Source organism: Hibiscus syriacus, unplaced genomic scaffold (genome assembly GCF_006381635.1).
Source record: "Hibiscus syriacus cultivar Baekdansim isolate YM2019G1 unplaced genomic scaffold, ASM638163v2 tig00111671_pilon, whole genome shotgun sequence".
Taxonomy (NCBI): domain Eukaryota; kingdom Viridiplantae; phylum Streptophyta; class Magnoliopsida; order Malvales; family Malvaceae; genus Hibiscus; species Hibiscus syriacus.
In genome coordinates, this window is record NW_024063152.1 from 1,123,320 (window position 1) to 1,143,107 (window position 19,788).

Below are 19,788 nucleotides of genomic sequence, written 5' to 3' on the forward strand. Positions count from 1 at the left end.
GGGGAGCTCTCATTTTTCTTGGGACTCCAAATCAAGCAAAGAAAAGATGACATCTTCATCAATCAAGCTAAGTGCGTCAAAGATATGCTCAAGAAATTTGGACTGGAAAATGGCAAGCCTCATGACACTCCAATGAGCTCTTCAACAAAGCTTGACTTAGATGAATGAGGTAAATGTGTAGATGTTAAATTATATAGGTCAATGATTGGATCTTTATTGTATCTAACTGCAAGTAGACCGGACATTATGTTTAGTGTTTACTTATGTGCTAGATTTCAATCATGCCCTAAGGAATCACATTTACTAGCTGTTAAGACAATCTTTAGATACCTTAAGGACACTCCTAGCTTAGGACTTTGGTATCCTAAAGACTCTAGCTTTAGCTTGCATGCCTTTTCTGATGCGGATTATGGAGGATGCAAATTAGATAGGAAAAGCACATCCGGTACTTGCCAATTCCTTGGAAATATGTTATTTTTTTTTGGTTTTCAAATAAACAAAATTGTGTTGCATTATCTATCACTGAAGCGGAATACATTTCAGCCGGTAGTTGTCGTGCACAAGTTTTATGGATGAAACAACAACTTTTTGATTATGGAATTGAAGTAGGTACTATTCCTATCAAGTGTGACAATACTAGTGCTATTTGTCTCACTAAAAATCTCATCCAACACTCTAGAACTAAGCACATTGAAATAAGACATCACTTCATTAGAGACCATGTCACTAAGGAAGATGTAGTTCTAGAATTTGTTGATACTTTGCATCAAATAGCGGATATCTTTACAAAGCCTTTAGACAAGGAAAGATTTTGGACACTTAGGAGAGAATTAGGTTTGACCAACCTATCTTCACTTAGTGTTTAAAATAATTTTAGCACTTTTAAGAATAAATGAAAAATGCTTATAATAATAATTTTTTATTGCATTCATTGCTATTAGTTAGGGGGAGTTTATGTTATTTGGTGAAAATTAATTTTATGTTCAAATATTGTTTAAAGATTAATTTGATTGATTAAACATGATTAATTTTTAATATATGAGTTGCCAATACCACTAGAACTAATTAATTTAGCATTTTAAGTGCTTAAAATGGATTTTTGACATTTTTGTGCTTCATGCATCGATACACTTAACAGTGCATCGATGCATCCCTTTGAATGTGCATCGATTCATCATGTTGATGCACCGATGTACGCCTTGAATGTGCATCGATGCATAGGGTCATGCATCGATGCATCTGTCGGGTTTTGGGTTAAAATGCCTTTTTTTTCTTTATTTTCTCAAACCCTAAAACAAAAACTCTCCCACCGTTCATCTCTCTCTCACTCTAAATCCTCCTCTTGCTCAAAATCATCGATTTCTTCGTGCTTTTCATCTTCAAAACCTGCTTATATCATTAAATCATGCAAAACAACTCCTCATCCCTCTCAATCCGAATTTTCAAGGTAATATTTCAAAAACCTCTATTTTATTGATTTTTGATTTTAGAACTAGTTTTGATTAGTTCTAGGATGAACATTATATCGGGCATTGATTGTTTGTTGGTTCTAAACTAGATTTTACTACCAATTTCGTTAAAAACAAACAATTTTTCAAGATTTTTCTTTGAATTTCGAAATTTTTAAAAAAAAACTTATGATTTCGAAAATTAGTAATATTTTTGATTTAATTGTTTTGTTTTCATGAAAACTATATTATGATTATCAAATATTATTTTTAAATAGTTTTCAAAACATGCCCATTAGGATATGGTTTAGAGAACCTTGAATTATTGAGGACTCATTTGAGTTTTGGGATTGATTATGCATACATGTGTTTCAAATTACAGGTGATATTCCTTATTCCGATTTCCTTTAATCATGTCAAACCCTAAACATCCTAGAACTTCATCAAGTCATTCTCGTTAAAACCAACCTTCTAATCCCGTTCCTCAACCTCCTAATAGCCTATTAGGATCTTGCTTTAATATGTCTGAACGTCGGAGAGAAGAATTGTACCATAGGTACATGGATTCTTTCCAAACTTATAGAATCCGTGAAGAGCATATTCCTTCGCTTCAAGCCATGATTGATATTGACTTCGAATACCTTCTGATTCTTAAAGCTTGGAAATTTGATAAATTATTTCAGCTTAAACCTATCGTCTATCAACAATTGGTCCGCATTTTCTATTCCAATGCAGAATGAATTCAAAATGAAACTCAATGTGGAACTATAGCCATTAGATCTTATCTTTTAGGCCAATATATTAATATTGACCCCGAGACTATAACTTTCTGATCTGGGTTAGATGATAGTGATATATATAATGAGAGTGAAAATGTGGAATATCCCTATATTCCAAACTCCAGTGTTAGTACTCTACGATCTCATCACGATCGTTTTCTCTATTTGATGATCTCTTGGTGGTTTAGACCATCCGGAGGTAGGTACTCCACACTTCGTGATAGGGATTGATGGTGGATGTATTGTATTAAAAATAAAATCAAAATAAATCTGCCCCACATTATATTAAGTCAACTAGTGGACATCATAAACATTGTTCCTTCAAAACATGTTGAAATATTAGTTTGTGGTTGTCTTCTTAGTAATCTCTTTATCAAACTCGGTTTGGATGTCTCTCTTGACAATCCTATTACTCTCCAAAACCCAATCAATCTCACATCCTTGAAGAAAGCGGATTGGAAACAAGACGAGGTAGCCGGTCAATGGGTTTTTAGACCCGGAAAGCAAACTCCGGGAGCTAGTTCCTCACGAGCTGCTCCTAGCTCCTCTCGTGCTCCTCCTCCTCCTCCTCTGGCTCCGGCTTCTAACGATGATCCTGAATTTCAACAACTTATGCAAGACATCGATGATCACGTACTTGATGACGAGCCTGCACTGGAACCAGCTCCACAAGAAGATCAAATGCCTCCATATTTTCGTTTGTTTTTGGAGACATTTGATTTACGGTATGCGTCCATGGATTCGCGCTTCACATTTATTGAGTCCCAACTCTCTACCTTGGGAGCTCGACAACAAGATATGAATGATCATTTGGATGCACTCACGCTTGAGATGATAGCTCGTTACCCTCCTTTTCCCCCTCCTCCCGATCCTTCGATGGATGAATAGACTTATCTTGCTTTGATTGTTTTTGGGTTTGAACTTGAATTTAAATTGTTAAAACATTTTAGATTGTCTTTCTTTGATTGTTGGATGTTTGTTTGATGGATATTTGAACTTTTATTTCATATATATTTTGGTTTGTTTCAATATATGCATCATTTACTTTTTAGTTGAAATATGACCAATTTACCATTTCACATTTTATTATGAATATTGATTATGAAACTAATGGCTAATCTCTCTTTTGATCTTTGATCTTAGCAGCTTAATCTTTAAGTTTCTAAATATAAATTGGCTAAGTTTTTTAAAACCTTGTGTAAAGTTATTTTAGAGACTTTTTTATTTAACAAAAAGAGGGAGAACTGTAAAATGTTATAGTAAGAGGGAGTAATTTCAAACTTGATTTTCAAAATAGTTTTTCAAAGAAAATCTTAAAATTACTCAAGTGATTTGTTATATCAAAAAGGGGAGATTGTTGAAAACATTTTGATATTTCGATATAACAAATTAAGTTAAATGAATTTTAAGATTTTACAAATGATTTTCTAAGGTATATTCGAATTAATTAATCGGATATCAAATTATTACTCCAAGTCTTTCAAGATCAATTTTAATTCTTACTAAATGTGTAAAATTGTGATTTGTACTTAAACTATTTTTGAAACAATTTTCACAAAGTATTTTGAACCAAAATCAAGCCTTAAATTAATTTTTCAAAGGCATGCACCGATGCATCAATCCACGAATCGATGCACCATTGAATAAATTGAACATCGAATGCATTTCATGCATCGATGCACAAGCAATGCACCGATGCACTCAGGCTATTTTCAAACATCGAATGCATTTTATGCATCGATGCACATTTGGTGCACCGATGCACTAAGTGTTCCCACGGTCAAAATATTTAAATTTTACATTGATGTACCGATGCACTATGGTCATGCATCGATGCACCGACGCTCCCAACCAGTTTTATTAATTGTTTTCACACAATAACGCCTCTATTGAATCCACTAATCATCCCCAACGTTCAGAAGTGATTCAAGGTGTATTTAAACAAGCTTAGAAGCCATTGATCAACAACAAGAAATTTCAAGCAACTAGAATCAATAGAGAATCAAAGAGAAAACATCAAACCTCAAGTTTGAGCATTTTAAGCCTATTTTTCATTCAATATTCATTTTGCTTTCAAGAACACTTATTGTGCTCAATTATATTTATTCTTGAGTGTTCTTTCTTTGTTCTAGAATTGTGCAAACATCTTACTTTGTGAGGTTTTTCTTGTAAGTTTGCGAAATTTGTAATCTTCTCTTTGAGAAAGAGTGTTCTCAAGAATTGGGGTATAATTCTTGAGGGAGTTGTAAGGTTATCTCTTTGGCCTCAAAAGAAATAACAAATTAGTGAATTTGTTGGAAAATCCTTAGTGTGAATAGCTAAGGTAGTAGACGTAGACTTTGTTGAGAAAGTCGTACCACTGTAAATCGCTGTGCAATTACTTTCAATTTTCTGCAAAAGTTTTCACCAAAATTTTAATTGCCAATTCACCCCCCTCTTGGCCGATTCCATTGATCGATTAACTCAACATCGACTCTACGTTTACTATATGCCATCTATCCAATGTTTGAAAAATTATATCGTCAAGTCAGTGTTTTAAAACAATGGTCGTGATTAAATATATGATAAAGTACATAAATAATCCTCGATTACAGGATGTTATTTTATCGAGTCCCCTGATGATTAAAGTTATAAAATGATTCTTCAATTTTAAGACCTTTTTTTAAGTCTTCGATCATTAAAAGTTACAAAATAGTCACTGACTATTTATTTGTACTAAAAATTTGTGGTTGTCTAAGTTGGATGTTAGTTTACTATAATATGATAATATTTGATCTCAAAATCGTTTGAGTTATAACTTATGGATCCATTCTTCGTTTACAATATATCGTCGAGTCAATGCTTAAAAAATGATACCATTAGGGATGGGTGTGGGACTCGAACCCGACCCGATTGCGTCAGATTTTTTTTAAAAATTCGGGTTTGGATCGTGTTAGTTCGAGTTTTTTTTAAAATGTGATGTTCGGGTCGAGTTCGGGGTTAGGGTGAAAAATACCCGACCCAAAAAAAAATATAATTACCTTAAATATTTAGGAATAATTACAATAATACCCCTATATATATATTTTCAATTAAGTCATTGTTTTTATTGAATAAAAATTATTTTTTATTACTTCGGATCCAGTTGGATCGGGTTTTTAAGTTATTTATCGGGTCGAGTTCGGATCGGGTGAAAAATTGTTTTGGTCGGGTCGGGTCAGGTCTCGGGTGGATGACTCCTTGTTCTCGGGTTGGGTCGGGTGGACCAAAAACCTTACCTATGCCCATCCCTAGATACAATCAAGTCAATACTTTAAAGCAACAACATTAATATTAGACATCTTTAAAATATAATTTTATAATATCTTAAGTAGCAGATTAACGTTAAGCTCATATGGTCTTTAATTTTTTTTTTAAAAATAACGAGTTTAAAATATATAAATAATCAAATAATTATTTTATAACTTTAAGAATTTTAGATACTATTTTAATAAAATAAAAATAAAAAAATATTTTATCCGAAAACTAAACATAATATAGACCCACATGTCATATAAGTTTGATCCTTCACAATATATTGTATGATTAACATCAGACCGTTGCCATCAGTTTCATATGATTTATTAGCATCAATCAATTCCTCTTAATTAAAGCCTTGTACACGTCCTTTGCTGAGAAGATGGCGACAGTGACTGAATGAATATTATAATATTATTTTATAACGTCAAATAATAAAACCTCTGACCATAAAATATTAACAACCGACGGAAAAGTGGACGCGACAAACGCGGGAGAATTTTGACGTAAAATACAATTCTTATAACTTAAGATTTATTAGGATAAAGTACATAAATGGTTCCTTATTATAGAATGTTATTTTATTGGATCTTTCGACTTTTAAAAGTTATAAAATGATCTTCTGACTATAAGATGTTATTTTTTAGTTCTCTTACTATTACAAATTTACTAAATAGTCACCCAACTATTCATTGTGTTCTAAATTAATCTTTTTTTGTTAAAAAATTGATGACAGTTTGAGTTGGACGTTAATCTAGAATCTCAAACGATTATTATATCCCGGTCAGTAGGTTAACGTTCAACTAAAACTACCGTCAATTTTTTAACGAAAAAGGATGACTTTGGAATACAATGAATAGTCATGTGAACATTTAGTAACTTTTAGTAGTCAAATGACTTAAAAAACAACGTCTTTAAGTCATGAATTATTTTATAATTTTTAATAATCGGAGGACCCAGTAAAATAATACTATGTAATTAAGGGACCTTTTATGTATTTTATTCAATTTATTAATGAATTAGTTTTTGAATTTGAATAACTAACTCATTCAAAAGATAATAGTTTTTGCTTGGGATATATTAAATAGCGAGATAATCAATTTATACTTTTTTTAATAGTCAACAGAATTAATAAAATAACACTTTTATACTCGAATGATCATTTTTATAACTTTTAATAATTAAAAAATTTAATAACATATCATCCTATAACCGAGAATTGCTAATTATCTATAGTCGAATGATGATTTTTAAAAGTTAAAGTGAAATTCGAGTTTAAATTAGATAATTAAAGTAAAATAATAGTTTCTGTTTGTTTTATTTTGAAACTTTGATTGAAATAAAAAGATAAGACAAAGAAAAGAAATGAAAAGAAAGGCTCCATCTTATCGACAACAACTAATACCACAACAAATGTCACTGTATCTTTTGAGTTGGGAATAGAGAAAAAGGAATAGTAGAAGAAGAAGAAGGGTGCTGCTTGTTTCCCAGGAAAATGAAATCTTGGAAGGAGAGAAAGTTTCGAAGAGCGTGATGTGAACCAGTGGTGTTATGGTAGTTGGTTCTTAGATACCGTGTTTTAAGTCATTGGAATTCGAGGCACCGAGGTTCCCCCCGCCCTGCCCTGCACGGCCACTGTCGCAGCCTGCGTGACGGGTACGTGCCGTTGACCCTATTCGAAACCCCATGCCCCAACACCCACGCCACTCTCACTTGTGTTGGTTAACATATTCGAGGCTACATAATCATACCGTTCATTGAATTATTCGTGAATCGTTTATATAATGTTCATTTATAATCGTTCGTTAAATTAAAAAAATATGAATAAGTTTTTTATGTTGATTTAATAAACATACTAACACAAACATAGATATGTTCGATTTATTTATATTCACAAACAAACTCGTTTATGTGATCGTTTATCATTTTGTTCGTTTATATTTATGTATAAACTCGTTTATTTTTTTATATTTTTTATATTTTAGATATTGGTTATGTAGAGACTAAATTGGGCACAAGATAATATTTTGGAGTTTAAACTATGAAATTTAAGCACTAGTGGTGTACTTGTATCATTTTATAACTTACAAGTTCGTCGACATATATAAACAAACAAGTTTGGGAACATATAGACGAATATTTTCGTGAACGTTAAATGAATATGTTCGTGAACACTAAACGAACGAATAAGAACATATTCAAAAATAAATAAACGAATACGATATTTAAAAAATAAACGAACATGAACATTTTTAAAAGTACATAAACAAATATGAACACAATCTTATTCGTTTAAGTTCGATTCATTTACGTTCCTATTAACACAACAACTATTATTTATGTTCAACCATTTCATGACAATATTATTTGTTAAAACGTGTATTTTCTAATATTATTGAATCATCTCGGGTCAATCCACTCGGCTGGTTTTATTATTGTGTTTGACACTCTGCTAAATTTGTCACTTTCGATTTTATTTAATTAAAATTTGATTATTTTTGTTTTTATGTAATTATGATGTTGTCATTTAAGGTTGATTGTCGTTTAATCTTTAACGGATTGAAGATGTGACATAATAAATTTATAAAATTAAAAAGGGTAAACTACACAAATGGTCAATAATGTTTGAGTAAGTTTTCGTTTTCCCCATTTAAGTTTCAAAAAATAACAAATTGAGCACAAAAACATTAAATAGGTCCTTAAATGATGATTTTATATATAGTATTCCAAAAGCTTTCTATTTTTTGTTTATCGTTCGAAAAATTCGATTGCTTCATGTCCAAAAAAGTTAATTTATAAATTTGTTTTTAAAATTTAAAAAGTATATATATATAAATAATACTTGGAAAAATTACAAAGCTTTTGGGGTAAATTAGATATAAAATCATTGTTCAATGACGTGTTTGATGTTTTAGTGACCAATTTGTTATTTCTAAAACTATAGTGGGAAAATGAAAATTTACTCAAAAAATAGTTACCATTTGTATAATTTACCCTTTTAATTTTAAAAATTCATTTTGCCGCGTCAAAAATCCGTTAAAAGTCTAACGACAGTTAACACTCAATGACAATATTTTAATTAAATAAAAACGAAAGTAACAAATATTATGTTTTTTTAATTTAGTAAGAAAAAATTTATAAAACTTAAACGAAAGTTATAATTATATAGTTTACCCTTAATTCAAATATCATCTAATAACAAATAATTTGATTAAAGTTCAAAGAAATATTTACGATATAAATATTTGAGTTAATTGCATCATATATTCTCAAAGTATGATATTCATTTTAAATTGGTCCCTAAACTTTTAAATATTCAGATTTCATCCCTAAATAATAAATATCATTCTAAATTAGTTCTCAAACTTTTGAACATTATAATTTCATCCCTAAACTATGATTTGTATTTTAAATGATCCCAAAAAAAATTAAACATTTCAATTTTATCCCAAATTATACGTACATACTATTCACATCCCTCGTTCGCTCTAAATATATGAGCCATACAAAATAGAAAATAAAATATTCTTAGAAAACAATATCGATAAAAAAAAATCAATTTTCATTTATACAGGTCACATCATTTAGATTCAGATTTTCAATTTATTCTTCTCATATATATTTTTTAAATTAATCTGGAATAAATACGAGGTAATATATGTTCAAAGATAACTCTCAATCTTTTGACATCAAACACTCGTATCCCTAACATTACTAATGCTCAAACCCGAACCTAAAAAAATAACAACAATTTCTTCTCGATAGTTGAATATTACTTCAACAAACCATAGTCATGGTTATTTATTTATGTAGTTATTAATATTGCTTAGCGGAAGAACTGCATTGGACCTAAAGGGCCCAATAACCATGACATCATATCATACATACATATACACATACGATTACTGAGTTGATACATTAAGTCCACATCCACATTCTCTCACCATACCAAGTCTATATGGTTACAATTTTTTCATTACAAACTACTAGTTCCCTTTAGCTGGAGACTTATCACTTATGTAGTTATGGTGGGACTCAGGTGATGATCCTAATGGATTCCCATAGCTTCCACGGCCGTTGTGTTTCTCCTCTTCGTTGCCGTTTCCGGTGTTAGCGTCGCTTCTCGGATTAACCATCGAGGATGACACAGTGACCGGTTTTGCATCATCGGCTGCGTTGTTCGCCTCCGATAAAACCCTTTTCGCATGGGCTTGACAATGCAACACCACCAGTCTTAGTAAAAGCAGGAGGAGGGGTACCCTTTTTCATGATTTAAAACCCTATGTGTTGATATCAATAATAAGCCAGTAAATGATGAGAATTCATAGCATGAAACCCTGTGTTTAATCATGATTAGGAAGACTAATGATGTGGTGGATATATTGAGTAATCACAAAATTTAGGGCTTATTGGAAGGAGGAGATTAAGTGGACGAGAGCAGGGACGGAGCTCCCTTAAGGCCCAAAGGGTCCGATTCCTGTTAAAATTTATATATTTGATATAATTTTAGTTTAATAGTATTTTAGTTTATGTAAAAATAAATATTTAAATTTAAAAAATATAAAAAATGTATTAAATATTTAATCAAGTAGGGGTTGAACTAAATAATGATAAGTCTGTGTTCTCAATTTTTTGGTTTATTACAATTTAAATTCTTGTAAGTTTAAATATTATACAAATTAGAAGTTATCTTTTGAGTTTTAAGTTTTTTTTTTAATTTAGGGTGAATACAAGGTAATATTTGTACAAAGACTTTCAACTATTTGACAATGGACGCTCATACTCCTACATACGTGTTTGAACTCGGGATCTCAAGGATAACAACAATCCCTTAACCACTAAGGTTGCTTGATTCATGTTGAATTTTGAGTTTAAATACTTATTGAGTCTTTATATTTTTCTTAAATAGTATAATATTTCAGCTTAAGTCAATATTTAATTCTGACTCCGTCTTGAAAGTGAGGTTTTATGATTTAATTACGGTAGAGGGTAAAAGCAATAGCTAATTGTAATTGCTTGATGACATCTATAATATCACACCCCAAGGTCATTAATTAATTGATTTAGATCTTAATCGATCGAATCGAATTAATTTAATATCGATAGATTAAATCGAATTATGAATAGGTTGGGCATTGATCTTGAAGTAAGTTTGTTGCAAACTGGCTGGCGAGTTTAGATGATCTAGGCCTGGTTCAAGTTTTATTAACTTCAGTTGTTTTTTTAATAATTTAAGATAATTATAATATAATATAATATTTATTTTTAAAAATTAATTTAATATATATATTTTATAAACACAACTTTTAAACTCCAATAATCTAAAAGGAATAACAATCCTTTTTCTATTAACTTAAGTTGTTTTTAAATACCATTGAATTAGAACGATCCACTAACAAAAATAATAATTAAAATAAAAAAGGAAAAAGTACACAAATGGTCCCCTAACTATAGGGTATTATTTTATTGAGTCCATCAGATTATTAAAAGTTATAGAATGATCCTCCGGCTTTAAGATGTTTTGTTGAGTCTCTCGACTATTCATATATTCCAAAATAATCATTTTCTGTTAAAAAATTGACGTTCGTCTGAGCTGGACGTTAATCTACTGACTAAGATATGATAAAATCATAATTTAATAATCATATTTCTCATCAACACTTTCAGCCCAAGGCTTGGGTCTGTAATATTATTTACCTAGACCTAGTTGCAAGTTGCTTCCATGATGATGTGAGCTGCAACAGGATAGTTGGCAGCGACGAGAAAAATATCCCAATGGATAATTATATTATGGGTAATTTACATCGTACCTTACACTACTTTACTCTTTCTCCTAATTTGCTCACTCCCTGTTATCTCTTTAATGTTGTTAACGCTGGCTACCATTGACCACTGCAGATGGTGATCATTCGGTTTCAAATTTCATGGGTCGTTTCACCTCGACACCGTAAATCTGAATCCAACCTTCATTTTGTTGGAACTTGCTTTGAAGTCCACTTTTTTAGATTGAAAGTGAGGAAGCTGAAACGTTTCAATCTAGATTCACGGGGTTTGAGATATTTTCCAGTGAAATAGCTACCAGATTCAGACTCAAGGGTCAAGATGAAGCGACCCATGAAATTTGAGATCGAACGGCACCATCAACGAAGGTGGAAGGTGATCGGAATGAAAATGACTTGGTGGCAGGTGACATTTCTTGTGCCATGTCATAACACTGTTAAATAATTAACGACAGAGTGAGCAAAATAATTCAATTTGTAAAGTTTAGTGAGCAAATTAGAAAAATTAAAAATACAATAAAAAATAGGAGAGAGAGTAAAGTAGAATGAGGAACGGTGTAATTTTCTCTTATATTATATTAATATAATCACAAATTAAAAATAAATAAAATAATTTTTAATCTAAAATTTCTTAAAACTCCACATAGTGCAAGGATTCATCCAAGCACAATATAAAGGAAAGTCCAAAATGCAATAGAAATAGAAAAGAGACAACAAAGGAGGGTCAATACATGAAACCATACTTATAGTTTTGGGTTAATTATTTGGAAATTATTGAAGACAAACTATATATAAAACAACTATAGATAAGGGCCTGCCTACCACCATGCAATGAAGTTTTCTGCTCTGTCCACAACTCGGTCTGCAATAAAAATCTATCAAAGAGTTCTCTTTTTTGCAAATCTTTGTTGAACCCTCAAGTAGATCTTAATGAACCACAATGGTCTTCCAGTTGTGAATACAATGTATCCCATGCTCAATCCCAACACCAACCCGCATCCATACCCCATCAATATAGAAAATTTCCAATTCAATCCATCATCAACATCTCTATCAAATTTGGTTGAAGTTCCCACATCATTATCACAACTTTTGGATAATGGCAATCCACATAAACCCAAGTTTCCTATGTAGGAATCATTACTGAAAGTATCCAATTGATTGCCTTTAGGAATGGGTCCTTCCAGATAATTATGAGAAAGGTTTAACACCTCCAAGAATCCAAGATTATTCAACTCCATTGGAACCTTTCCTTGGAGTTTGTTTGATGAGAGATCTAATGATTCAAGGTTTGACAAATCACCAAATGATGATGGGATAGAACCCTTCAAACAATTGTGAGAGAGGTTTAGGACAATGAGAGAATGAAGCTCACCAATTGTTTTAGGAATTTCTCCCAAGAATTGATTGTTGGAAAAGTCAATTACCATCCAGCTGGTCAGTAGTGCTTGAAACTCTATTTCGAACCCTTTTATTGTAAAAGATAAACCTTGCACATAATACACTGCTACGTCACCAATTTCATCTTTCATGTACTCTGGTTCAACTTTCTTTCCAACCCCTTCTATAATAGCATGCAAATTTTCAAAAAAATTGGTAGGTAAGTAACCACTGAAGTTATTATGAGAAAGATCAATGGCGTGCAAATGAGTGAAGGAAACTGCAATATCTGAGCTATTCACTTGTCCATAGAATCTGTTCGATCTCAAGATGAGAACTTGTAGTTGATCCAAATTTCCTAACCAAAATGGGAAAGTGTCATGTAACTTGTTTTTCCCAACGTCAAGAAGGTGCAAATCTTTGCAATTACGCAAAGATCGGGGCAGTGACCCTTCTACATGATTGTTGTTGATCTGAAAATTTTGCAACTTGCAATGTTTTACAAAATTTTCTGGTAATTTACCATGAATATTATTATCCTGCAGATCAATGTGTATAAGAGAAGAGCTGAAGTTTCCAATGCACTCTGGAATTGTTCCATCCAAACCATTGTTGTTTAAAAAGAGAACCCTAAGGGAACTTAAATTGCATAATGAGGAAGGAATTTGACCTTACAAAAAAATATGGAATAGGGTTAGAATTTGGAGTTTGAATAATCTTTGAAACAAATAAATAATGTTTGTGATGTAAAACACGCATGATGTGTATAACCAATAGACATGACATGCAATAAATTACCAAATTTTTGACAGAAAATTTTCCAACGAAAAAAAGAAGTTGAGATTGAAAAGGATTTTGATCATTTCTTTTGATGTATCATAACTCAACAATTTTAAAACTTACAATTAGAAAAACCAAGGATTTTTTGTTTAGTTCCTTTCGAGTTGAAAAAATAAGATATTTTAAATTTAAATCATTTTAGAATGGATTTATCTGAGTTTAATATTTAAATGATTTATGTTTGAATATAAAAGGACACGTCAAATGACAAAAAAATCTTATAACTAATTAATAAATATATAACAAAATAACAACAAAAAGAGGAAGGAAAGTTACATTATACCTGTCAAGCTGATATTTGAAAAATCAATAATTTCTAGAGAAATTATATTTCCGATAACTGATGGAATTGTACCTGAAATGTAAAATTAAATTTGTCAAAATAATTTGAAGAAATAAGTATATTATGTCTATAGTAGTGTGATTATCTTTATGTTTATAGTTTTAGAATTTAGGTAATTTTGAACCAGAACTTGTATACTCTATTTGTCTCATATTAAATAATATGACTTGAGAAATATGTACAATTGGTTTAGTGATCTCCACATCCAATTGCAAGACATGAATGCGTTTAATTATTTTCATCAATTCAAGACATTATATATGTTGCACAAGTTAAAAAAATAAATTAAGACAATATAATTAAACACATTATTGAAAAAATAATTAAAAAAATAAATTAAGATAGTATAATTAAAAAAAATAAATTACTATGTTAAAAAATAAATTTAAAAGCTAAAATAAATTAAGACAATATAATGAAAAAATTCAATGGAAATATCTATTTTATATTTAAGCACATTATTAAAGTAGGATGTGTCATTTAAGTTAGCTGAAAAGTTGTTTCCATGGATGGTGAAAGTTCGAAGTGAAGTTAAATTTGAGATTTCTAATGGCACAATTCCCTCCAAATGATTATCATATAAGTATATATGTTCTAACTCTTTGCATTTGAATAAACTCATTGGAATTCTTCCATGAAGTTGACAACTTTCCAAATCAAGAATAGATAATTGAGGAAGATAATCTAACATATTGGAGGAGAGAGAACCAAAGAAATTGTTGAATCCCAAAGAAATTGCTTGCAAAGAGGAAATTGAATTTGAATATTTTATTATATAATTTAAATAATTTGTGATTTTAATTGAGATTTTTAATGAAATAAAAAAATTATTTACCATTGAGGTTGTCATTTTTGCCATTAGGTTTGACGTCAAATTAAGGCAAAGTTCAACATCTCTATCTGGTTTCCTAAAGTTAGACGTAACACAGCTAATGAAATAAAGGAGAACATGATGCAAATGATGAATTTTTTACCTCTGAAGTTGTTGCGACCAAGATTTAAAATTTGGAGCATAGTCAAATTTTCGATTTCTATAGGTATACTTCCTTCCATAGAGTTCCTCCTCAGTGATAAATACCTCAACTCTTTGCACTTGTATAAACTACTGGGAATGCTACCAGAAATCTGGTTCCCATCAAAGCTTAATACTTGCAATTTAGAAAGGTTATCAAATATTCCCGACTCTAGATGACATGCGGTGAGATTGTTAGTTATAAAACAACTTTTTACTATTGAAAATATATTCAAGGTCGATAAAGATATAAAATCTAAAAATACATGATATTATATCTTTAAAGTTGTTAAAAGAAAGACTAATATTCTCAAGATAAGTAAAGTTTGTAATAACTAATGGAATTTCAAGTCAAACATATAACTAAACCGATCAAAATTTATTAATAATTTTTTTAACAAACCCTTAATTTCTATGTTGAGCACTAGAGACATTTGTTCTCCATTTCTTTCCCTTTTTATTTTCTTAAACTTGAAAATTTTATTCAAATTGTTTTCACTGCTTAAGAAAGTTGCAAATAGTTGAAATATTCAATCCAAACACATATTTACCCAAGAAATCGTTATAAAAAATTTGTACGCAAGAGAATTCAATTTTTCATACTATATAATTAAATGTAAAAAATTATTAATATTTTTACAGAAGATCCTTATATTTTTACACAACTTATTTTAATATGTAGGTTATAACTTATTCATTTAGCATGCCCTAATTTGATATTAAATAATTGGTTGATGGTTCAATTGTATATAAAAATTAGATAACAAAAAATGAAGAAAAAATGGAATTGTTCAAGTGAGAGTAGATGGCATGCAATGTAAAATTAAATTTGACAAAATAATTTGACCAAAAAATAAGATATTTTAAATTTAAATCATTTTAGAATGGCTTTATCTGAGTTTTAATATTTATATGATTTATGTTTGAATACAAAAGGACACATCAAATGACAAAAATTCTTATAACTAATTAATAAATATATAACAAAATAACAACAAAAAGAGGAAGGAAAGTTGCATTATACCTGTCAAGTTGTTATAAGAAAAATCAATAATTTCTAGAGAAATTATATTTCCGATAACTGATGGAATTGTACCTGAAATTTAAAATTAAATTTGTCAAAATAATTTGACGAAATAAGTATATTATGTCTATGGTAGTGTGATTGAGTATCTTTATGTTTATATTGTGTCTATAGTAGTGTATATAACTTATTCATTTAGCTGCCCTAATTTTTATATTAAATAATTGATTGATGGTTCGAGTGAATATATAAATTAGATAACAAAAAAATTGGAATTGCCCTTATTTTGGGATTTTATGTTCGACCAAATTGAAAGATTTTTAAAAAAGTGAGGATTCTTTTTGAATTATTTCGACTTAAGACTAATTTGATAGAAAATGTAAGTTTTGATGACTAAAATTGTTATTATACCATGCCACATTACTACTACTGTTAAGTCAATGGTCAAATCTAACTCTAGGTGACTAAAATAAAAAAATAAAACATAACGTTAGATATGATTTTTAAAAAAATAATAACTATGTTATCAAAACAAAAATGAGAGAATATGTGAGGGACTAAATAGGTGAATTATATTTGTGATGTAACACATGCATGGATGAGGTGCATAGCTAATAAAAGTGACGGATTAAATTACTGACCACTGAGATAGCTTGATGGGTTCTAAGATTTTAATCTATTTAAAGAACTAAAGTCAGAGTTATTACGAAAATTGAATTTGAATATTTTATTATATAATTTAAATAATTTGTGATTTTAATTGATATTTTTCAATGAAATAAAAAAAATTATTTACCATTGAGGTTGTCATTTTTTCCATTAGGTTTGACGTCAATTTAAGGCAAAGTTCAACATCTCTAACTGGTTTCCTAAAGTTAGACGTAACACAACTAATGAAATCAAGGAGAACGGGGTTTACCTCTGAAGTTGTTGTGACCAAGATACAAAGATTGGAGCATAGTCAAATTTTCGATTTCTATAGGTATACTTCCTTCCATAGAGTTGTTCCACAGTGATAAAAACCTCAACTCTTTGCACTTGTATAAACTACTGGGAATGCTACCAGAAATTTGATTCCCAGTCAAGCTTAATACTTGCAATTTAGACATGTTATCAAATATTCCTGACTCCATATGACCTGCAGTGAGATTGTTAATTATAAAACAACTTTTATCTAATTAAAATAAAAGAGAACGGAATGCAAATGAGGAATTTTTTACCTTTGAAATTGTTGAAACCAAGATACAAAGATTGGAGCATAGTCAAATTTCCGATTTCTATAGGTATACTTCCTTCCATAGAGTTGTTCCACAGTGATAAATACCTCAACTCTTTGCACTTGTATAAACTACTGGGAATGCTACCAGAAATTTGATTCCCAGTCAAGCTTAATACTTGCAAATTAGACATGTTATCAAATATTCCCGACTCTAGATGGCCTGCAGTGAAATTGTTAGTTATATAAATCTTTTAACTAATGAAAATATATTCAAGATCGAGAAAGATATAAAATCTAAAAAAGCATGATAATTATATCTTTAAAGTTATTTAAAAGAAATACTAATATTCTCAAGATAAGTAAAGTTTGTAATAACTAATAGAATTTCACATCAAACATATAAGTAAACCGATCAAAATTTATTAATAAATTTTCTAACAAACCCCTAATTTCTATGTTGAGCACTAGAGGTATTTGTTCTCCATTTCTTTCCATTTTTATTTTCTTAAACTTGAATTTTTTTTTTCAAAATTTTTTCACTGCTTAAGAAATTTGTAAATAGTTGAAAAATATTCAATCCAAACATATTTTTACCCAAGAAATCGTTATTAGAAAAATATATGTACGTGAGAGAATTCAAATTTTCATTCACTGGTGAAATTTTATCTAAAATATATAATTAAATATGTCAAAAATTATTAATATTTTTATAGAAGATCCTTATATTTTTGTTGAGCACTATAGGTATATGTTCTGCATTTATTTTCCGTTTAAAAAAATAAAAAATTTGTTAAATTGTTTTAGTACTTATGAAAGCTCCAAATAGTTGGAAGTATCAGGTCCCAAAAAAAATTGAAGCCAAAAAAAAAATCAAACAGTAAACATGACAATATTACATACAATTTTTTAACTATCATATTCAAGTAGTTATAAGTATGAAATGTGAAACTAATTTATTTTCTCATAACCAAAAGTATTTCTATATTAAGAGACTAAAAGTTTTAAAAACTACAAAAATATAAAAATAGTTCCAAGGTATTTGATTAAGAGAAGACTAACGATACAACTTATTTCAATATGTAAGTTATGACTTACTCATTTAGTCTGTCATATTAAATAATTGGTTGATGGTTCAATTGAATATAACAATTAGATAACAAAAAATGAAGAAAAAAATTGAAATTGTTCAAGTGAGAGTAGATGGCCTGCAATGCAACGTTATACAATAATTTTTTACTAGTAAAAAGAAAGTCATGATTGAGAAAAGTATGGTACCTGAAAGAGAATTATAATCCAGATATAACCATTCCAAGTTTGAAAGGTTTCCCAGAGTCATGGGGATTTGCCCTTGGAGACTGTTGTTGTACAAGTATAACTTTTCCAGTTTTGACAAATTGCCAAGAGTGGACGGGATAACACCAGTGAAGTTGTTCATGTACAAAAGCAAGCCTTGAAGTTTAGTGAAGGAACCAAACCATGATGGGATTTCTCCACTGAAGCTGTTGTTACCAAAGTTCAAATATTTCAGACGATGCAAATTACCTAACTCAATAGGTAAAGAGCCATGGAAACTATAATCACAAACGTCGAGCGAGGCAAGGAAAGATAAATTTCCCAATTGAGATGAGATGGTGCCTGTGAGATCCATACTTGACAAATCTAGAGCAGTGATTCTGTGGTGTCTGGATCCACAGGTGACACCAATCCAATCGCAAACAGAGGTAGAAGTGGACCAGTTGGTTGCTAGGAGATTATGCGGATCATGAGTTATATGAGATTTAAAGGCAAAAAGGGCATATTGATCAGTGGTAATGTTGGCAGAGAAAGTAGCACTAGAGGTTGCAAATAGAAGCAGAAACATAAGAGGGAGGAAGGGAGTTTTTGCCATAAGGTTGGGTGTGGGTATAATGCAAATCATGAAGAGAGAAACAACAGGGTTTAATGCTTCACTATTGTTAGTTCAGTGTCTTTAAATAAGATGGATTTAGGCAGGGTATCCTTTGAGTCATAATTTGGATAAGAAGGCACCAACCACAATACACGACACATAATGAAGGCCTAAAATGCAAGACTTAGTCTCAAGTTGAAGAGTAGAACTGATATTCTTTTAAGACTTCATGTCTGGACCCATATTTCACGATTCAATGACTTTTTTCTCTCTATCGTTTTCTACTTCATGTCATATGTAACTTACCATTTTAATTTTTACTTTGTTATTCCAATTATTCAAACCATGTACTGCAAACCTTGCTTCTGAACGTAGTATTTGAGTAATTTGAATATTTAAATTATTACAAGAATTACATTTAAATACTTTAATATGCAATTTGAATAGTTTATGATTTTTTTTAATATATACTTTTATTATTTTCAATTAGTTCTCAGAAAATCTCAATTCAAATTATAAATTGAATTTGATCATAAATAATCTTAATATATATTTTTTCTTTTTCTTTATTATAGCGTATCTTTGTTTTTAATTTCTGTTTTTTTAATCTTAATAATTATGCCTTTTTGGTACTATTCTTCTGCCTTTATGACATGTTTTTTCTCTACCTCTATGGCATGTTTTCGGTTGTTTGACCGTTGTTTTCTTTTTTTTCCTTTTTCTTTTTTCAGGGTTGAATTTAACATCATCACAACTGATCAAGATGACATACGCAGAATTATTGAGCACAAAAGGAAAA

At 30.1% G+C, this 19,788-nt stretch overlaps 1 protein-coding gene and 1 long non-coding RNA gene across 2 annotated transcripts in view; one reads left to right on the plus strand and one right to left on the minus strand.

The window, feature by feature from the left end:
• Window positions 1–19,788, minus strand: part of LOC120167168 (rab9 effector protein with kelch motifs-like) — a 34,975-nt gene that overhangs the window by 9,660 nt on the left and 5,527 nt on the right. The window lies entirely within an intron of this gene.
• Window positions 15,881–18,571, plus strand: LOC120167169. Its single transcript, XR_005520018.1, has 3 exons — window positions 15,881–15,950; window positions 18,369–18,413; window positions 18,486–18,571. It is a non-coding gene; the product is annotated as an uncharacterized LOC120167169 (long non-coding RNA).